This window comes from Bufo bufo, chromosome 1 (assembly GCF_905171765.1).
Source record: "Bufo bufo chromosome 1, aBufBuf1.1, whole genome shotgun sequence".
Classification (NCBI taxonomy): Eukaryota; Metazoa; Chordata; class Amphibia; order Anura; family Bufonidae; genus Bufo; species Bufo bufo.
In genome coordinates, this window is record NC_053389.1 from 276,668,260 (window position 1) to 276,687,930 (window position 19,671).

Consider the following 19,671-nt stretch of genomic DNA (forward strand, 5'->3'; position numbering starts at 1 on the left):
TGCAAGCAGCGTTTTGGTGTCCGTCTCCAAAGCAGATTGGAGACTGAACAGATGCATTCCGAGCGGATCCTTTTCCATTCAGAATGCATTAGAATGCAAACTGATCGGTTTTGGACCGCTTGTGAGAGCCCTGAACGGATCTCACAAACAGAAAGCCAAAATGCGAGTGTGAAATTAGACTTAGAAGGTTTAGTATGTCATGAATATGATGTGGGGGTGCATACTTGTAGTAGCTATTATAGAAGTATATTTGCTGTGTGTCTGTTGTATAAGGTGTAATTTCTGCTGGATCGAAGCTTACATTCTATCCCAGCAGGGTGGAGTCGGGCAGGCTGGGACTCTGACAGCTACAGCAGATGCAGATAGACACCTCTGGCTGCCAGGTACTATCTTCAAAGAAGCATCTGCTCCCCCCTAATAAACCAGATACTGGAGGAAGCGGGCTCATTTTGGAGGGAGATTTGAAAACTTTAAAACAAAGAGATTTCAATATTCAATGCGCCCCACTCCCCTCCTTAATTGTCCCCCAATGGATGAACTAGGATTTGCTTAGTCAATGACTGGGCCGACCGGAAACTGGAAACCAATCCTAGTTCTATAAAATTGTTGCATGGACATATTTTCAGTGTTACACCATGTGGGAGTCATAGCCGAGCTGACGGTTAGCCATTTTCCTCCCCTTCTTATTCTTATTTACTGTTTTTACCCATGTATTTTACTCTTACTGTTTTGCATGTTATTTTTACTTTGTCTCATCTTACATCTGTTTTTGTAAGCACTGCACTATTTTTTGTGTATAAAATATTCCCTTTATAAGTCCACCTTGTTGCTCTAAAGAATCCATAGCCTGAACGTGTAACTGTGTGATTGCTTGTGAGCAGAACGTATATACGTGGAGTGTGCAACGTTTCCGTCTTATGTCAAAGTCGTGGTGGCAGCTGGTGTTTGGGGTGTTGAGTCTGTACGTATTTGGGGGTGAACTACACTCATTTAGCGGCCTGAGTGTGTGGTGTGCACGGAGTGAGAGCTTGGAGGTAATCTGGAGCCCCTGGCAGACCCAGATTTTATTCTGCTAGAGCATTAGGGCTTGGTTTACATCATTATTCCCTGCACTAAAGGACTGGCTGTAACCTTGCGAGGATCTACGGCAGTTCTACAAGGATGGACTCAGTGCTCACTGTGAGACATATACGTACAAACAGTTTCCCTCCCCAGTTTTTCTTTCCTATTTTAAATTTGGTGAATACCTGCTTTCTGATATGGTGGCCTGTTACTAAAAGCAGACCAAAGAGGCTCTGGTCCAACTCTGCAAACAGAGAGGCATCGATGCCACAGGCAAAAACAGGACCAGGATGATTTTTTAATTGATGGGGCAAGATGAGGAGCTGCACCAGGTGGAACCGGCTCAGGGGAGCCAAGCAATGGACGGCACTGCTATAACTGTTCCTCCTGAGGACACCAACAGCACCAATCCTCAGGAGGGTGTGGACTTAAATCTATAGTGGATTTTACAACAAATGGGTTAATGTGACCCTAACATGCGCCTGCAGCTCATTACGCAACATCAACAGGCTGCAGAACGCAAAGCCGAGAGGGAGGCTGCAGAGCGGGAAAGGGCTTTTCAGCTAGAAATGGCGAGAATTCAACAGAACAGCAGTTCCCCACAAGCTCCATCTCAGGATGCACAACTAAGGAGACCCTGGGTGGAGAACTTCCCTAAATTGGAAGAGGATGGTGACTTGGACATTTTTCTGCAGAGTTTTGAGAAAACTTGCAGGCAGTACCAACTGCCCCGTGAGCAATGGGCACAGTATCTGACACCAGGGTTGAATGGCAAAGCCCTGGATGCATTTTCGGCTCTTCCTGAAGAGCAAGATGGGGACTATGATGCCATAAAAGAGGCCCTGATCAAAAAGTACAATCTCACCCCAGAGGTCTACCGTAAAAGGTTCAGGGGAATACAAAGGACTTACACCGACAGCTATGCCGACGTTGTGAGCAGCTTAAGGACTACCTTTCGGCAGTGGACAAGAGGACTATCTATTTCCACCTTTGATGAGTTGGAGGACCTCATGATTAAGGACCAGTTTCTCCATATCTGCCCTGTGGATGTGAAGCAGTTTATCTGCGACAGAGAGCCTAACACAGCAGACCAGGCAGCCCAAATTGCAGACTCTTATACAGCCAACAGGATGCATGACACCCGGAATCCACCCGTGACCAGCTGGAAGGGAGGTAAGCAAGTGGGAGCCCCCACTCCCTCCCCCAGCCGATACCCAGGGCATCCTACTTCTACATCTGGGGCCCAGGGAACTAGGCCTGTTTTTACGGATCCCCACAAATGTTTTACCTGTAACAAGGTGGGGCATGTGAGTGTCATGTGTCCCGATAAGAGAAGGAGCACCCCTACCTCCCACCAAACATCTGTGCACCTCCCTTCTGTCCTATTTGTTGCCGGGGCTGAAGGGAAAGCTATGGATAACTTCCAGTCTGTTACCGTGGGCAATAGGGTTACAGTTGGCCTCCGTGACACTGGAGCAGAAGTGACCCTTGTGCGACCAGAGATGGTGAACTTGGCGGACATAATTCCAGGAAAGACCATGTCGGTGACAGGAGTAGGGGGGGGGGGGGCAGCCCTGCCATGCCCATGGCCTCTGTGTATATGGACTGGGGAACAGGCAGTGGACTGAGAGAAGTAGGGGTATCTGTCACTATCCCTACCAATGTGCTGCTGGGCACAGACCTGGGGTGGATGTTGTCCCACTATGTGCCCTATATCTCAAACCGAGGCCACTACTACCAAAGAGACTGGTACTTCAGCAACAACATCCTGTGATAACTTGTGGAGATGTACCGACTTGGAGGGAGCGCTAGGTAATGATGGTCAGATTGATATTTCTCAGGCTGATGGTGAGGACTGTGTGCATGTTGTTGCCATGACTCGTAGTCAAACTGCTCGTAACCCTCCAGCCACTGTCATGGATGATGAATCCCCCACTGGAATACCTATTGAAGAGGGCCCTACTCTTACCATAGAGCCTCCTAATGTGATTATTCCCCCTGAGGTCCCATCTATTCCCTCAGAGGATCCCATCTCAGTGTCTGGACTAGCGACCCCATCAAGCCATGGTCTGCAGATGGATAGTGCAGCTTTCCAAAAAGCCCTGCTAACAGACCCCAGCCTGGAGGCCCTGAGACGACAACCCCCTACTGAGTATGACAAGGAAAGGGTGTACTGGAACCAAGGGAAACTCTATAAAGAAAATATCTCCACAGACAGACAACAGCCATGGGACTCTGAGAAAAACTGAGATAGCCAACTATTGTAGGTCTCGCCTCATTTGCCAACGAGTGGGAAGAGCCAGGGAGATACAAAAGGCCCCATTAATTCCTCTCCCAGTGATTGATGAACCTTTCCAGTGTGTGGCTGTTGATATCATAGGACTGCTAGCGATCCCCAGCAGCTCAGGAAAACGCTTCATCCTCACAGTGGTCGACTATGCTACACATTATCCAGAAGCTGTGGCATTGTCCTCCATACAAGCTGATAAGGTGGCGGATGCATTACTGACTGTATTTTCCCATGTTGGGTTTCCCGGGGAGATGCTGACTGATCAGGGGACCTGATCTGTGCTTTGAAGCCTACATTCTATCCCAGCAGAGTAGAGTCGGGCAGGCTGGGACTCTGCCAGCTACAGGAGATGCAGAGGGACAGTTCTCCTCATGTTCCTGTCATATCTAACACCTCTGGCTGCCAGGTACTAGCTTCAAAGAAGCATCTGCTCCCCCCTGATAAACCAGATACTGGAGGAAGGGGGCTCATTTTGGAGGGAGATTTGAAAACTTTAAAACAAAGAGATATAATTGTCCCCCAATGGATGAACTAGGATTTGCTTAGTCAATGACTGGGCCGACCGGAAACTGGAAACCAATCCTAGTTCTATAAAATTGTTGCATGGACATATTTTCAGTGTTACACCATGTGGGAGTCATAGCCGAGCTGACGGTTAGCCATTTTCCTCCCCTTCTTATTCTTATTTACTGTTTTTACCCATGTATTTTACTCTTACTGTTTTGCATGTTATTTTTACTTTGTCTCATCTTACATCTGTTTTTGTAAGCACTGCACTATTTTTTGTGTCAATGCCCCCCACTCCCCTCATTAATTGTCCCCCAATGGAAGAACTAGGATTTGGTTAGTCAATGACTGGGCCGATCGGAAACTGGAAACCAATCCTAGTTCTATAAAATTGTTGCATGGACATATTTTCAGTGTTACACCATGTGGGAGTCACAGCCGAGCTGACGGTTAGCCATTTTCCTCCCCTTCTCCGAGGGCAGTAAGTTCTTATTTACTGTTTTTACCCATGTATTTTACTCTTACTGTTTTGTATGTTATTTTTACTTTGCCTCATCTTACATCTGTTTTTGTAAGCACTGCACTATTTTTTGTGTATAAAATATTCCCTTTATAAGTCCACCTTGTTGCTCTAAAGAATCCATAGCCTGAACGTGTGACTGTGTGATTGCTTGTGAACAGAACGTATATACGTGGAGTGTGCAACGTTTACGTCTTACGTCAAAGTCGGTGGTGGCAGCTGGTGTTTGGGGTGATGAGTCTGTGCGTGTTTGGGGGTGAACTACACTCACTTAGCGGCCTGAGTGTGTGGTGTGCGTGGAGTGAGAGCTTGGAGGTAGTCTGGAGCCCCTGGCAGACCCATCCCTGGTTGCGAGACACGGGTAAGTAGGTGACAAAGTATATCACACCCCTCTGTGTATCACACCTACCTTAAAAGGACTTTTGTGGCCCTATTAGCTAGCATTTGGTGTCCCTAGGTTCCTAACAGCCTGTGCCTGCTCCAAAATGCAACCTCTTCCTACACTGGCAAAACACATAATGTAAAATGGCTGCCAGATTGGGTTTAGTTAGAGCTGGCCCTGTTGGGTAGGGAATCTTTTCATAGATTATGGACACCTGGGAGGACAGGAGAGGAGCCCAAGGTAGAGAGTGAGCTAACCAAGGGAATGCTCAATATATGTCATAAGAATATGGCTTTAGCCTCGGCTCAGGGTAAGATATCCCCACTAGCTCCCATCTCAGTTATCCCTACACTTATGTTCCCACAAATTAAGTCCCCATCAGATATATGGCTAGCACTTTCACATCATAGAATAGGAGACATGAAAAAGCTCCAAACCTCACCTAACTTGTATACTGCCCTCTCAGGTGACCCAGCCTCTGACAGGGACTTCATTCAGAGAAATGATTTTGAGAGTATTGGTAGACAGTTTCTGACCTCTAAGTTCATCCCAACCCCTGATCCGACGTGGCTGGAGAATTATGTTTTATTACCTAGCCTACCTCATAAATGTGTCACGCTCATTTACAGACAGATACTATGTACAAGGGACTCCAATGTCCCACCTTGGGTAGCAGAGTGGAAAAAGAGCTCCAACTTAAGTTTGATGAAGCTGATATTAAGTGGATCCAACAATCTTCGCATGGCTTCTCCAAGTGCATAAAAATTCAGGAGAACTCAGTTAAGACTGCACTGCGGTGGTATAGAACGCCCGAATACCTTTTTAAAATCGGGATACTTTCCACAGATCTTTGCTGGAGATGTTCTGCTGCCACCGGTTCCCTGTCGCACATCTGGTGGTCCTGCCCAGTCATCAGACCCTACTGGGAAGGTATTGAGTCTGCTATTAATGAAATTTGCACAATAACCCTGAAACTCTCAGCCCAGCTGATCTTGCTTTGGTTACCTACTCCAGGCTTTCGACCGGGGAAAAACAACTTAGCCACACAGCTGCTCATGGCCGCAAAACTTTTGATTCCAGTAAAATGGAGATCAACCGACTTACCATCACTGGGGATGTGGCGTGAAAGGGTCCACCAGATGTGCCAAATGGAGGAATTGATAGGTTGGACATATCACAGCAGAGATAGATTTTTGCAGTTATGGCAACCTTGGTTAAAATATAGACCAAACCTCCTCAACTCCCAGCAATGGGAATCAGAATGAGATTTGTGATGACACACACCCAATATATGTTTATACCATAATATTAATATTATTATAGATAATATGAACAGTCTTGCATCCATTACTGAAATGAGTGATATACATGATACTTAGGGGCGACACAATGTTTGGGCCTTGTTCTTCCCCCTCCCATTATTGACATGTAACTGTTGTGATATTGTGTACATTTGCACTGTAAGATCGATCGCTCTAAGGGCCATTTAGCCCTAGACTAGCGATGGTCACATCCTAGCTTGTATTGTTAGGCATTGCCTTTGATGCTTTCAAAATGTGAACGTGATGTGATACACGCTATATTATGCTTACATTATGTGACGATCTTTGCTTGTTTGATCAATAAAAAGAGATTTCAAACAGATTGGGTTTAGTTATAGGGTTGGGGGTGTGTCCATGTGCTGAAACGTCTCAATTAGCTGTCCTGTCCCACCTGATGGATGTGTCATGGGTCAAAGTTTGGCGCAATGCAAAATAATATGGCGCGCGGACATCGCCATATGTTCGCATGTTCGGCGGATCGTGAACGCGCAAAGTTTGCCTTCGAACCAACCACCGGGCGAACCGCAAGGCCATCACTACAGGAGGGATCTGTGGCTGTTGGCCAAGTGGATAAGTACCTGATGCTTCTAGCATTAATTACTACTGAGAGCATCAGATCATTATGTATCCAGCTGGTGGCCATGAGGAGGGCTCAGGTGGCCCCCTGGGCATTGGCCCACCAGTAAATTTCCCTGTAGAGTCTATTAGCCAGTTCGCCCCTGCTACCAACTACATCTACAAAGTATCTTCTGTAAAACATTGTCTCTGTTAAAGATGATTTCTTGGACTTGATGACCTATCCTTAGGTTGCAGTACACTCTAGGTGGCACTATTACTTAAAAGTTCTAAAACACAACATGAACAGTCTCTAGAACAGGGAAATTCCAACATGCAGTTGTGAAACTACAACTTCCAACATGCACACTTGCTCAGCTGTTGTTGGAACTTCCATGGAAGTAAATGGAGCATGCTGGGAGTTGTAGTTTCACAAAAGACAGAGGATGCTAACCCCTGCTCTAGAATGTAACAGTTAAAACTCTCTCACTGGTCACTGTTGACTTCAGGCCAGTGTTGACTTCATGAAGACCCACAGTGTTATCTTCACACTGGTTTTCAGAACTTGTCACAGTAAGTCAATAACAGTTCATCTTTACTACATAATTTTCAGCATGCAAACAGAAGGACAGTCACTACTTTCCTCAAGAGACCCCTCCAGTCACATTCCCATTCAGTCCATTATACTACAGAACTGAACCAACCAGGCAATACAACAGGCCTTAGGGCAGTGAACCTGATGACATCCCAAACAATCTCTCCATGACTAGCTCTGTCTTTTCCCAGGTACACACAACCTACCTTGACTCCCTCCAGACTGACATCTCTGACAGCCCCAGCAGACTCCCCAGAACTGACTCCTCACAAGGATGATAGCATGCTTCGCCACGTTGCTTCAGTGACAGCCCACACAGAGCTCTGCAAGCTCTGTCCTCTTCTGCAGCTAGACTATTCACAGCCCACTACTCCCAAGGGACAGTGATTCTATAATCATCTCACCACTGGTTCTCCATGACACTCCAGGCCTTGCTTGACAATATCTAGATGGTCCACATGATTGCATCAGCGTCAGGCTCCTGCCTACTTTACCACTGGCACAGCTTTATATTAGCTAACATCTGAGAAACCAATCATTCTCGCTGCCAGCTTCTGAAACAGGGCAGTGCCATATATAAACATTATGTAAGATGCAGTATTCTTTATAGGAATAAACATGGTAGAAACAGGAGAATAGATCTATGCGGTTATGTAAGGGGAGTAATACATAATATAAGAAAAGCGTTTAAACTACTAAAGCAAGAAGGCATTTAAAAAATTCAATGTCGAAGAGAGGGGTTCCACGCATAAAATTGGCTACACTTTGTCGACCCAAAACAGATGGGGGACTTGGGGCTCCAGACCCATGGATTTATTATTTGGCTGCCCAACTTCAACATCTGCGGGGTTGGGGGATGGACGAGGGAATTAATAAGGCGGGGAGAATCGCGCAAATTCTTGTAGGGGGGAAAAATCTAATAACAGCATTAGAGGATGGATCGCTGGACAAAACGGGGAATGATATTCCGTTACTTCGAGTAATTCATAAAGTTTGGTGGAAAGCGAGGAAAGTAGCAGGGATACAAGGTTACACTATGTTTACCGTAATTTGGCCCAATCTCATGTATGCAGAATTGCATAAAGTATCTAATGTTCAGATTTGGGGACGATATGGACTCATTCATATGCATCAGCTATACGATGGGGGCACCCTGAAAGAATATGCCCAATTACAACATGAGTTTCAGCTTCTACACTCCCAATTTTACCTATATTTGCAGCTTCGGCATGCTATCATTCCCAAGAAAAAGTAGAGAGGATTAGACCGGCCTCCAAGCATTCGATTATAGATCTGGCGGGCTCTGGGGGATCCACTTGTGGGGTTATATCGCTACATTGAGCAGTCTTATGGAAATGCAATTTAAAAGGCAGCCTCTCCGATTGTATGATAAATGGCGGAAAGATATCACCGACTTGACGGAAGACCAGTGGCACACAGTGCTAGAAGGGTTTACTGACATAGCGGTAGGTGAAACACACAGAATGTCACAGCTGCTATTGTTACACAGAGTTTATCGGACACCTGCCCTCCTAAGGAAAATGGGGTACAGATCGGATGACTTGTGTCCCAGGTGTGGTGCACCCAATGCTACGCTGATACACCTTATGTGGAACTGCCCTAGGCTGAGGAGGTATTGGGGGGTGTAACAGATGTATTACAAAAAGTGTTTGCGACACAAATCGAAATCAACGCCAGGTTGTGTGTACTTGTATGCATTGAGATTCTACAATTACCTGCTGAACAAAAATTAGCGATTATTCGCATATTGTATCAGGCAAGGAAGGTGATAGCGTATCATTGGGTGGATCCTGATCCTCCTAAGGTTAAGGAACTAGTCCATAACGTTCACACTCTGTTACAAATGGAGAGATTTGTATACCAAAAGAGAAATAACCTCAAGAAGTTTGAGAAGATTTGGGGCAGGTGGGCGCAACATTATAATATTGTAGACTAACACCTTGATGTGGGATGTACCACACTTCTCCTTCTTAGGGTTGGTTATTAACTTTCTCTGCATGTCCTTCATCGAGGATGCCTTCCATGAATTTTAAATAATCATTCTTGATTTTGGGATCTCTTCCCATCCTTTTCTTCAAACATTTCAATCTTGCTAGGGCAAGATTTCTGTTATTTGGCAGACAAGGTCGTTCTCTAAAAGGTAAGGGCATTTCAAGATGACCTTGTTGATTCTGCTGAATACTTTCTTCTAGAGTGTTTACGAACTTTATGTCTTCTTGGGATACACTCTTTTCTTTAGAACTTATGTCTGCAAAGTCAGGTTCAAGGATCTTGATTACTTCCGCTGGACTTACAGTTGGTAACTCTTGGACAGATATACGATGACACAATCCTGTCACCTGTCTTGAGCTTGCGATCTGCTGTTTTCCTCCAACAACACCCCATCCTAGATCAGTTTGAACAGCGTAGGGTTCACCCTTGCCTCCAGTGATTACCTTTCGTGGTACTAAAGCTTTGGGACAATCGTAGCCTATCAACAGTCCAACACCAAACTCCTTCAGTGGGGACATTTTATGAGATATGACAGATAGGTACTCCCATTTATTGGCTGTTTCACAGGTAGATATGCAATCTCGATCTAGAGTTATATCATCTTTTGTATAAGCTGGAGGTAGATCTAATGTGAAGTTTGAATGAAGTCCTCTAACTCTCAGTCCTTTGACCCTTTGACTGTTCACTAATGTGTCTCTCCCCGTCATTGTGGTGAGTTTAAGCTACACTGGTTCTGTAGCCACTTGTAATTTCTTGCAGATTTCTTGATCAATAAAGGTGACGTCACTCTGGACATCCAGTAGCGCATAGGCGTATACCTTCTTGTTCCTCCTTTTAGGATTTGAAATGCACACTAGTACAACCATTGATGTGCCGTTGCTTTCTCCTTCCCTCACTCTGCAAGAGAATACCAATACTTTATTTTCTTCCTCAGTATCTTTAGGTATTGAGGATTTATCTTTCTTTGGACGTTTTTCATGTAGTGGTGTAGGATGGCGTCCTTTGCAAATGCTGCATGTGGCCTTTTTCCTACACTCCTTAGTAACCTGGCCTTTTCTTAGACAACCGAAACACAGTTGGTTCTCAAGTACAAACCTTTTCTTTTCATCTGGGGACTTCTCCTTCAATTGTTGGCACTTGTGTATGGACTCCATAGAACATACATTTAAAGGTAGTCTGAAGATTTGCTGGTTCTGTCTCTCTGCTGATCCCAGTAGTAACTTTGAACTTGCTCTCGTAGGTATCTGGACCTTTAGCTCCTGTGTTGGTTGCAAAGCTAATTGCTCTCTTGCAGTCCTTTCTTCTAAGGATTTTAAGACGTAAGATGATGTTACTGGATTACATGCTATCCGTGCTCCCTCATTGACGAACTCAGAGAACTCTTTAAAACTTGGGAGGTTCTTACCTAGATCTAACTGTTTAGTCACATAGCGATTCCATCTAGAAGCCACTTCTTCAGGTAGCTTGGTTAGCATCCTGTGGTTTTCTAGATAGTCGTTCAGTACTTCCAGTCCTTGAACATGTGGGATGGCATTGCTGCATGCTTGCAGGAAGTCACCATACTTTTGGAGTCTGAAGTGTTCTTTAGGACCTATTTTAGGCTATTTTCTCTCTAAAGGTTCTTTGTAATAACAAAGGAAGACCATATCTTGCATTTAATTTTTCTCAAGCTTGCTTGTAGGCTTCTTTTCTATAGAAGTTACCTTCAAGAACTTCCTTGGCTTCTCCACTAACATATCTCTGTAGGTAGAATAACTTGTCAACTGGACTGAAGCAATGATGCTCAATGATCATTTCAAAGCTTGTCTTCCACTCTATGAACTTCAGTACGTCTCCTGAAAATACAGTGGTTTCCGGAACGGAAAGTCTAGCAAGAACTATTCTTTGTTGTCTTGCTGGGACAATAGTTGTAATATTTTCTTGACCGTTGCAGTGACATCTAGGGATAGAATCCTTAGTTCTGAATTAGGTGAGTCCCTTTCTTCATCTTTACTAGGAGAGATAGAGGGTAAATTCACACAACTTTTTCCTAACACTGGACTAGGTCTCTCTTTGTCTTTCTGAGCAGGGATGGAAGAATAATGACTTTTTTCCTCACTAAATGCTGGAGATTTCCTTCCATTCTCCTAGGCGTATGGAGGAAATTAGGAGTCTGCTTCTTCACTTAGTACAGATTTGAACCTGAGACTACTCTGATTCATATCCTCTTCATCTACTCTGAGTCTGGCTTCTATGATCTTAACTTCTTTCTGCCTTTCCAAACCTTTCATCTCAGATTCCATTTGATGGTGCTGTGCCTCTATTTGATGGTGCTGTGCTCGAGGCAGCTTCCATCTAAATTTCTGCTCTCTTGACAGAAAGTTGTTCAACCAATTCCTTTCTTTTAGCTGAAGTACTTGAGGACACTGATATCTGGGTGGCACTTCTGCTAGCGAAGGAAGTCACACTTGAGATTGTGGTTCCCGCTAAGGACCTAGCATAGTCTCTCATAAAAAGCTCGTTCATTCTATTTCTTGCTTTAACTTCATCATAGTTTGCTGCAGATGAAAGTTCTCTCATGATCTCTACTAAATCTTTAGTGACCGCAGTACATGTGTCCATGTTCCTTACAATATCCTGGGAAGGTGTCGTAGATGACCGCAGGTTGACATATGCTGCCATAAGCTCTTATTCAGATTCTTCTACCATCTCTACCATGTCACTCAAGTTCCTTTTTATACTTTCTTGTTTTAGCTTTCTACGAATGTCTTTAATGTATGATTTCCACCTATCATACATCCGGATGAACTTCTTCTCTTTTAATGCTGCTTCTTGCTTCAAGAAGCAGTTTTCTGGCACGTGATGAACGTCTTAGTTCATCTGCTTGGGCTAGATTTGTTTGAGGAAAGACTAGTGCTGCATTAGACTCTTCTAACTCAGACAGGTTCTCTTGCTCTTCACCTTCTATCCTATCTATCTTTGTATCCTCTAACAGTGGCATGGCTATACTAGGCTCAGACATTTTTACTTTAAATGCTATAACAATCAATACGAATATTAAAGGACCTTTCACTTTAAATGCAATATTAAAAAATGCTGAAATAAATGACTTTCACTTAAACTTTTATAGCGATAAATGCAGGCAATAAGTGACTTTCACTTTAAATACTTTAGAGTCCTTGTACTACAAACTGTCCTTTGTTTTACTTTAAAGTCTCTTATTTCTGAACACAAAAAAATGTCTCTTTATGCCAAAACTTATGTGCAATGATAAGTAATAAAAGGAAAGCTCTGACCTTATTCTGAAAAGCAGAAACAAATGTCAGTCTTAAAGGAGACGTGTCTTTTCTTGATGTGTTGCGATGCTTGTGCTGACTTGCGATGCTCTGTGCTGACTTGCGATGCTCTCTGCAGACTTGCGATGCTTTGTGATGACTTGCGATGCTCTGTGCAGACTTGCGATGCTCTCTGCAGACTTGCGATGCTTTGTGATGACTTGCGATGCTCTGTGCAGACTTGCGATGCTCTGTGCAGACTTGCGATGCTCTGTGCAGACTTGCGATGCTCTGTGCAGACTTGCGATGCTCTGTGCAGACTTGCGATGCTCTGTGCAGACTTGCGATGCTCTGTGCAGACTTGCGATGCTCTGTGCAGACTTGCGATGCTCTGTGCAGACTTGCGATGCTCTGTGCAGTCTTGCGATGCTCTGTGCAGACTTGCAATGCTCTGTGCAGACTTGCAATGCTCTGTGCAGACTTGCAATGCTCTGTGCAGACTTGCGGTAAACTAGCTGGCTGCAGTACGTGGTCTCTCCATGGATAGCGGTGCGTGCACTCTAGCTCTGGACTTTGGCCTCTCACCATGCGTCTCTTTCTCTCTCTAGTGATCGCAGGAGGGTTGGCGCTCTTTCTCTGACTATTTTGCCTTTGCTGTTCTGCCACTTTAAGAGTCGGCTGCAGTTTGACTAATGCACACGTTCCATGGCTTCTATGGTAGCTCCGCTGAGGTGTCTTTGCTTGCTTACCTCACATTCATATAATGAATCTTAAAAGGTATATTATCTTTTCTGCTTCTGTGAACACAATATATAACATTTATATGACATCCAAACATGAAGTCACTATAAATAACTCTGCTTTTGTCTTTAACACACAAACATAGGAACTGTATTAGGGTTATTGGCAGGTTTAGCTGTATAAACATATAAGCTACTGTATATAAGCAACCTAGAACAGGTATTAGCTGGCCATCTACACTCTGCTAGAATGTATTGGTCTTGAAAACCCAAAAGAGCTCTTAATAAGGTAAGATCCTTGTTATAGGAGTCATAAAATGTCATGTGATTTATGACAGGAGCTCATAATAATAAAAGATCTTATGCCAAGTTCTGGAGACACCAGAGTGATGACACAGAATAATTTAGGCTTAGATTCTCCACGAAGATGAGCAGAGCAGTGGCCATTAGTGGAAAATCATCCAAATCACCTGACCCATGTCATACAAGTATGATAAAATTCTAACAGCATGTAGTCACCACTAGGAGGAACTCCAATTGACCGTGATATGTAGATCACCTTGAGCAATGACTCCCAAAATGTTAACTTTGGAAGTGTGTAAGAAAGCAGGAGTTTTGGAGATTTGTATCAGGAAATCTGAGCTCCAACCCCTATAAAGATATATGAAAATAAATCAGCCCACAATTACACTCACCTAAAGAATTATTAGGAACACCATACTAATACGGTGTTGGACCCCCTTTTGCCTTCAGAACTGCCTTAATTCTACGTGGCATTGATTCAACAAGGTGCTGATAGCATTCTTTAGAAATGTTGGCCCATATTGATAGGATAGCATCTTGCAGTTGGAGATTTGAGGGATGCACATCCAGGGCACGAAGCTCCCGTTCCACCACATCCCAAAGATTGCCGCATACTGGATGTTTTCCCTTTTCACACCATTCTTTGTAAACCCTAGAAATGGTTGTGCGTGAAAATCCCAGTAACTGAGCAGATTGTGAAATACTCAGACCGGCCCGTCTGGCACCAACAACCATGCCACGCTCAAAATTGCTTAAATCACCTTTCTTTCCCATTCTGACATTCAGTTTGGAGTTCAGGAGATTGTCTTGACCAGGACCACACCCCTAAATGCATTGAAGCAACTGCCATGTGATTGGTTGAATAGATAATTGCATTAATGAGAAATAGAACAGGTGTTCCTAATAATTCTTTAGGTGAGTGTATAAGGTGTATTCTGTTTCTGTTGGATACAGCAGTGGGTCCCAGAACAAGAATAACAGCTGTTAGAAACATGGGCCCAAGTTTCACCCCTTCCCGCATTATCACGTACATGTACGTGGGGGAATGTGGTGCCTTACCGCATTCCCACGTGCATGTATGTGATGTGATCGGGCGGGTGCAGGAGCTGCACCCGCCCGATCCGCAGCACGGGCCTGGCTGTTACCGATAGCCGGGCCCCTGCTGCATCCACCGGCATCGCTGTATGCGGCGATGCCAGCAGATTAACCCTTTCACATGCTGCGGTCAGCGCTGACGGCGGCACGTGGAGGGTTTACAGAGGGAGGGGTTGCCATGGTAGCCCCGATGCCTTACACAGGCATCAGAGCCTGCCAGCTACAGAAGCCCAGGAGATCCAGCCTGAGGCCCGGGTCTCCTAGGCAACTGTCAGCGTCTTACTGTGTAAGACGCTGACAGTTTAATTCAGTACAATACAATACATAATGTATGTGTGTGAATTGAAACAGGGATCAAATCCTGAAAAGGTGAAGTCCCAGAGTGGGACAAATATAATAAGTAGTTTTTTTATAATAAAAAAATTCAAGTTTCAAGTAAAAAAAAAAAGTCCTTTTCCCAAAATAAAGTAAAAAAAAATTGTAAAAAATAGGGAAAATAAGAAAGTAGACATATTAGGTATCGCCACATCCGTATCGACCGGCTCTATAAAAATATCACATGACCTAGCCCCTCAGGTAAACATCGTCCAAAAAATAAAATAAAAACTGTGCTAAAAAACATTTTTTGGCACCTTACATCACAAAAAGTGCAACACCAAGCGATCAGAAAGGCGTACGCCCCCCCCAGAATAGTACCAATATAACCGTGACCTCATGCTACAAAAAAAGCTCCTACCTAAGACAATCACCCAAAAAATAGAAAAACTATGGCTATCAGACTATGGAGACACTAAAACATGATTTTTTTTTGTTTAAAAAATGCTTATATTGTGTTAAATGTAAAAAAATAAATAAAGTAAGTACACATATTAAGTATCGCCGCGTCCGTAACAACCTGCTCTATAAAAATACCACATGACCTAACCCCTCAGATGAACACAGTAAAAAATAGTTTTAACAAAAACGGTGTCAAAAAAGCTATTTTTTGTCACCTTACATCACAAAAAGTGTAATAGCAAGCAATCAAAAAGTCATATGCACCTGTCACGGCCATGGCTATGTCCGTGACTCCTTACCGCATGGGGTTGCCTGCGGTTTTAGTTTCTGTGTTCAACCACAGGTGAGGGTCGCTGTGTGTGGCCTCACTTGTGGTTGCCGCGGGCAACTAGTTATGTTCAGCATTGTCAGCTAAGCAGCCTGAGCGGTGCTAGGCAGCTTGCTGCTTTGGCATGCGGTCTCACCTGACTTCTTTTATGTTAGGTGTGTGTGTATGGTGTACACTGTGTTTTATGTATTGTGTGCACTTCCCTTTTAAGTGGTGTTTTTCCCTTCTGTGGTTCTGGAAGGGTTAACTCCCTTCCCAGTGTGTGTGTGTGTGTCACTGGGTGTGTCCGACTCTGGGGTTGTTTCAGCCATGCTTGCTGGAGCAGCCTCCTGTGTTACTATCTGCCAGTAAGAGCCACTCCTGTGGTCATAAAGATATTGTCCTTATGTTTATGTCTGCTGTGTGTTGATGTTGTATGTTATGTTCTGTTGGGACCTTTCTATGTGTTTGGTGCAGCTTACGGTTCTGGATTCCTGTTTGCGCAGGGATCCAGTCAGCAAGGCTGTGACAGGTTGGTGGAACTATTAGTTCGCCTGTCATTCCCGTAAGGCTGTATGAGTTCCCCTTTCCCAACAGCCCGGCTATTGAGACTCCTGCTCCTCCGTGTCTAGGAGGAGTAGGGCGTCTTATCCTGACTCCTAGCGCAGGGACCGGACGGAGGGTGAGTTAGGGATCCGAGGTTCCTGCGCATGGGTCCTCCTACCTTTAAGGTCGGCCCATGCAGTTAGGAGTTAGGGTCAGGGTAGGGACGCTGTAGGAGGTGACCTGCTCCCTATCCTGTTCTCCTGGCCGAGCAGCCACAACATCATCCTGCACACACGGTTGAGGATTTCCCCCATCCTCAGCCGTGACAGCACCCCAAAGTAGTGCCAATAAAGCCGTCATCTCATCCTAAAAAAAATTATACCCTACCTAAGACAATCGCCCAAAAAAAATAAATAATGGATCTCAGACTATGGAGACACAAAAAAAATTATATTATTGTGTTAAACTTAAATAAATTTAAAAAAGTATACATATTAGGTATTGCCACATCCGTAACGACATGCTCTATAAAGATATCACATGATATAACCCCTTAGGTGAACACAAAAAATAAAACTGTGTCAAAAAAGCAATTTTTTGTCACCTTAGGCTACTTTCACACTAGCGTTCGGGGCTCCGCTTGTGAGTTCCGTTTGAAGGCTCTCACAAGCGGCCCCGAACGGATCCGTCCAGCCCTAATGCATTCTGAGTGGATGCGGATCCGCTCAGAATGCTTCAGTTTGGCACCGTTTGTCCTCCGCTCAGCAGGCGGACACCTGAACGCAGCTTGCAGCGTTCGGCTGTCCGCCTGGCCGTGCGGAGGCAAACGGATCCGTCCAGACTTACAATGTAAGTCAATGGGGACGGATCCGTTTGAAGTTGACACAATATGGCTCAATTTTCAAACGCATCCGTCCCCCATTGACTTTCAATGTAAAGTCAAAACGGATCCGTTTGCATTATCATGAACAAAAAAAAACAAAAACTTTTTTTTTTTTTTTTTTTTTCATGGTAATGCAAACGGATCCGTTCTGAACGGATCTAAGCGTTTGCATTATAGGTGCGGATCCGTCTGTGCAGATACCAGACGGATCCGCACCTAACGCAGGTGTGAAAGTAGCCTTACATTACAAAAAATGTAATAGCAGGCAATCAAAAAGTCGTAAGCACCCCAAAATTGTACCAATCAAACCGTCATCTCATTCCGCAAAAAATGAGACCCTATCCAGGACAATGGCCCCAAAAAAAAATATATATTTGGCTCTCAGAATATGGAGACACTAAAAAATCTTTTTTTTTTGTTTCAACAATGCTGTTATTGTGTACAACTTAAATAAATAAATAAAAGTATACATATTAGGTATCGACACGTCCGTAAAAACCTGCTGTATAAAAATATCACATGACCTAACCTTTCAGGTGAACACCGTAAAAAAAAATTAAATAAAAAGTGTGTCAAAAAAGCAATTTTTTGTCACCTTACATCACAAAAAGTGTAATATCAAGCGATCAAAAAGTCATGTGCACCTTAAAATAGTGCCAATAAAACTGTCATCTCATACCAAAAAAAGAGCCCCTACATAAGACAGTTGTCCAAAAAAAATATATATATATGGCTTTCAGAATATGGAGACACAAAAAAATATTAAAAAAAAAAAATTCTTTATTATGTAAAACTGAAACAAACAACCCAAAAAAGTAGTCATATTTGGTATTGTCATGTCTGTAACAACCTGCTCTATAAAAATACCACATGATCTAACCTGTCAGATGAACATTGTAAATAACAAAAAATAAAAAGCTATTTTTTGTTACCTTGCCACACAAAAGTGTAATATAGAGCAACCAAAAATCATATGTACCCTAAAATAGTACCAACAAAACTGCCACCTTACCCATTAGTTTCCAAAATGAGGTCACTATTTTGGAGTTTCTACTTTAAGGGTGCATCAGGGGGTCTTCAAATGTGACAGGGCAAGTTAAAATTATCCCAGTGAAATCTGCCTTCCAAAAACCATATGGCGTTCCTTTCCTTCTGCGCCCTGCCATGTGCCTGTACAGCAGTTTAGGACCACATATGGGGTGTTTCTGTAAACTACAGAATCACGCTAATAAATATTGAGTTTGTTTGGCTGTTAACCCTTGCTTTGTTACTGGAAAAAATAGATTAAAATGGAAAATCTGCCAAAAAAGTGAAATTCTAAAATTTCATCTACATTTTCCTTTAATTTTAATAAGTTTGCAAAATCAGTTTTGAATACCTTGAGGGGTGTAGTTTCTAAAATGGGGCCATTTATGTTGGTTTCTATTATGTAAGCCTCACAAAGTAACTTTGACCTGAACTTGTCCTTAAAGGGTTTCTGTCACCCCGCAAAACTCATTTTTTTTTTTTTGGATAGTTAGATTCTTCATAGTGCGATATAGGAGAATATAATGCTCTTACTTACTTTCATGCGGCCGATTCTTTATAAAACGAACTTTTATAATATGTAAATGAGGGCTCTACCAGCAAGTAGGGCGTCTACTTGCTGGTAGCTGCTGCAGAAATCCGCCCCCTCGCCGTGTTGATTGACAGGGCCAGCCGTGATCTCCTCCTCCGGCTGGCCCTGTCAGTAATTCAAAAATCGCGTGCCTCGCGTCATTCGGCGCAGGCGCTCTGAGATGAGGAGGCTCGTATCCTCAGCACTCCCTCAGTGCGCCTGCGCCGATGACATCACCGAAAGAGAAGACGTCATCGGCGCAGGCGCACTGAGGGAGTGCTGAGGAGACGAGCCTCCTCATCTCAGAGCGCCTGCGCCGAATGACGCGAGGCGCGCGATTTTTGAATTACTGACAGGGCCAGCCGGAGGAGGAGATCACGGCTGGCCCTGTCAATCAACACGGCGAGGGGGCGGATTTCTGCAGCAGCTACCAGCAAGTAGACGCCCTACTTGCTGGTAGAGCCCTCATTTACATATTATAAAAGTTCGTTTTATAAAGAATCGGCCGCATGAAAGTAAGTAAGAGCATTATATTCTCCTATATCGCACTATGAAGAATCTAACTATCGAAAAAAAAAAATAATGAGTTTTGCGGGGTGACAGAAACCCTTTAAAAAGTGGGTTTTGGAAATTTCAAGATTTGCTTCTAAACTTCTAAGCCTTCTAACGTCCCAAAAAAATAAAATGTAATTTACAAAATGATCCAAACATGAAGTTTAGACATATGGGAAATGTAAAGTACAGTGATAACTATTTTAGGAGATATCACTATCTGTTTTAAAAGCAGAGAAATTGAAATTTTGAAAATTGCAAATTTTTCCACATTTTTTGTAAATTTGGTTGTTTTTTTTCATAAAAATGAAATATTTTCACTCAGTTTTACCACTGTCATGAAGTACAATATGTGGCGAGAAAACAATGTC

General features: G+C 43.6%; 1 pseudogene; it reads left to right on the forward strand.

The window, feature by feature from the left end:
* The first annotated feature begins 1,161 nt into the window (after window positions 1–1,161).
* LOC121004009 lies at window positions 1,162–2,836 on the forward strand (annotated as a pseudogene).
* The last annotated feature ends 16,835 nt before the right edge of the window (window positions 2,837–19,671 follow it).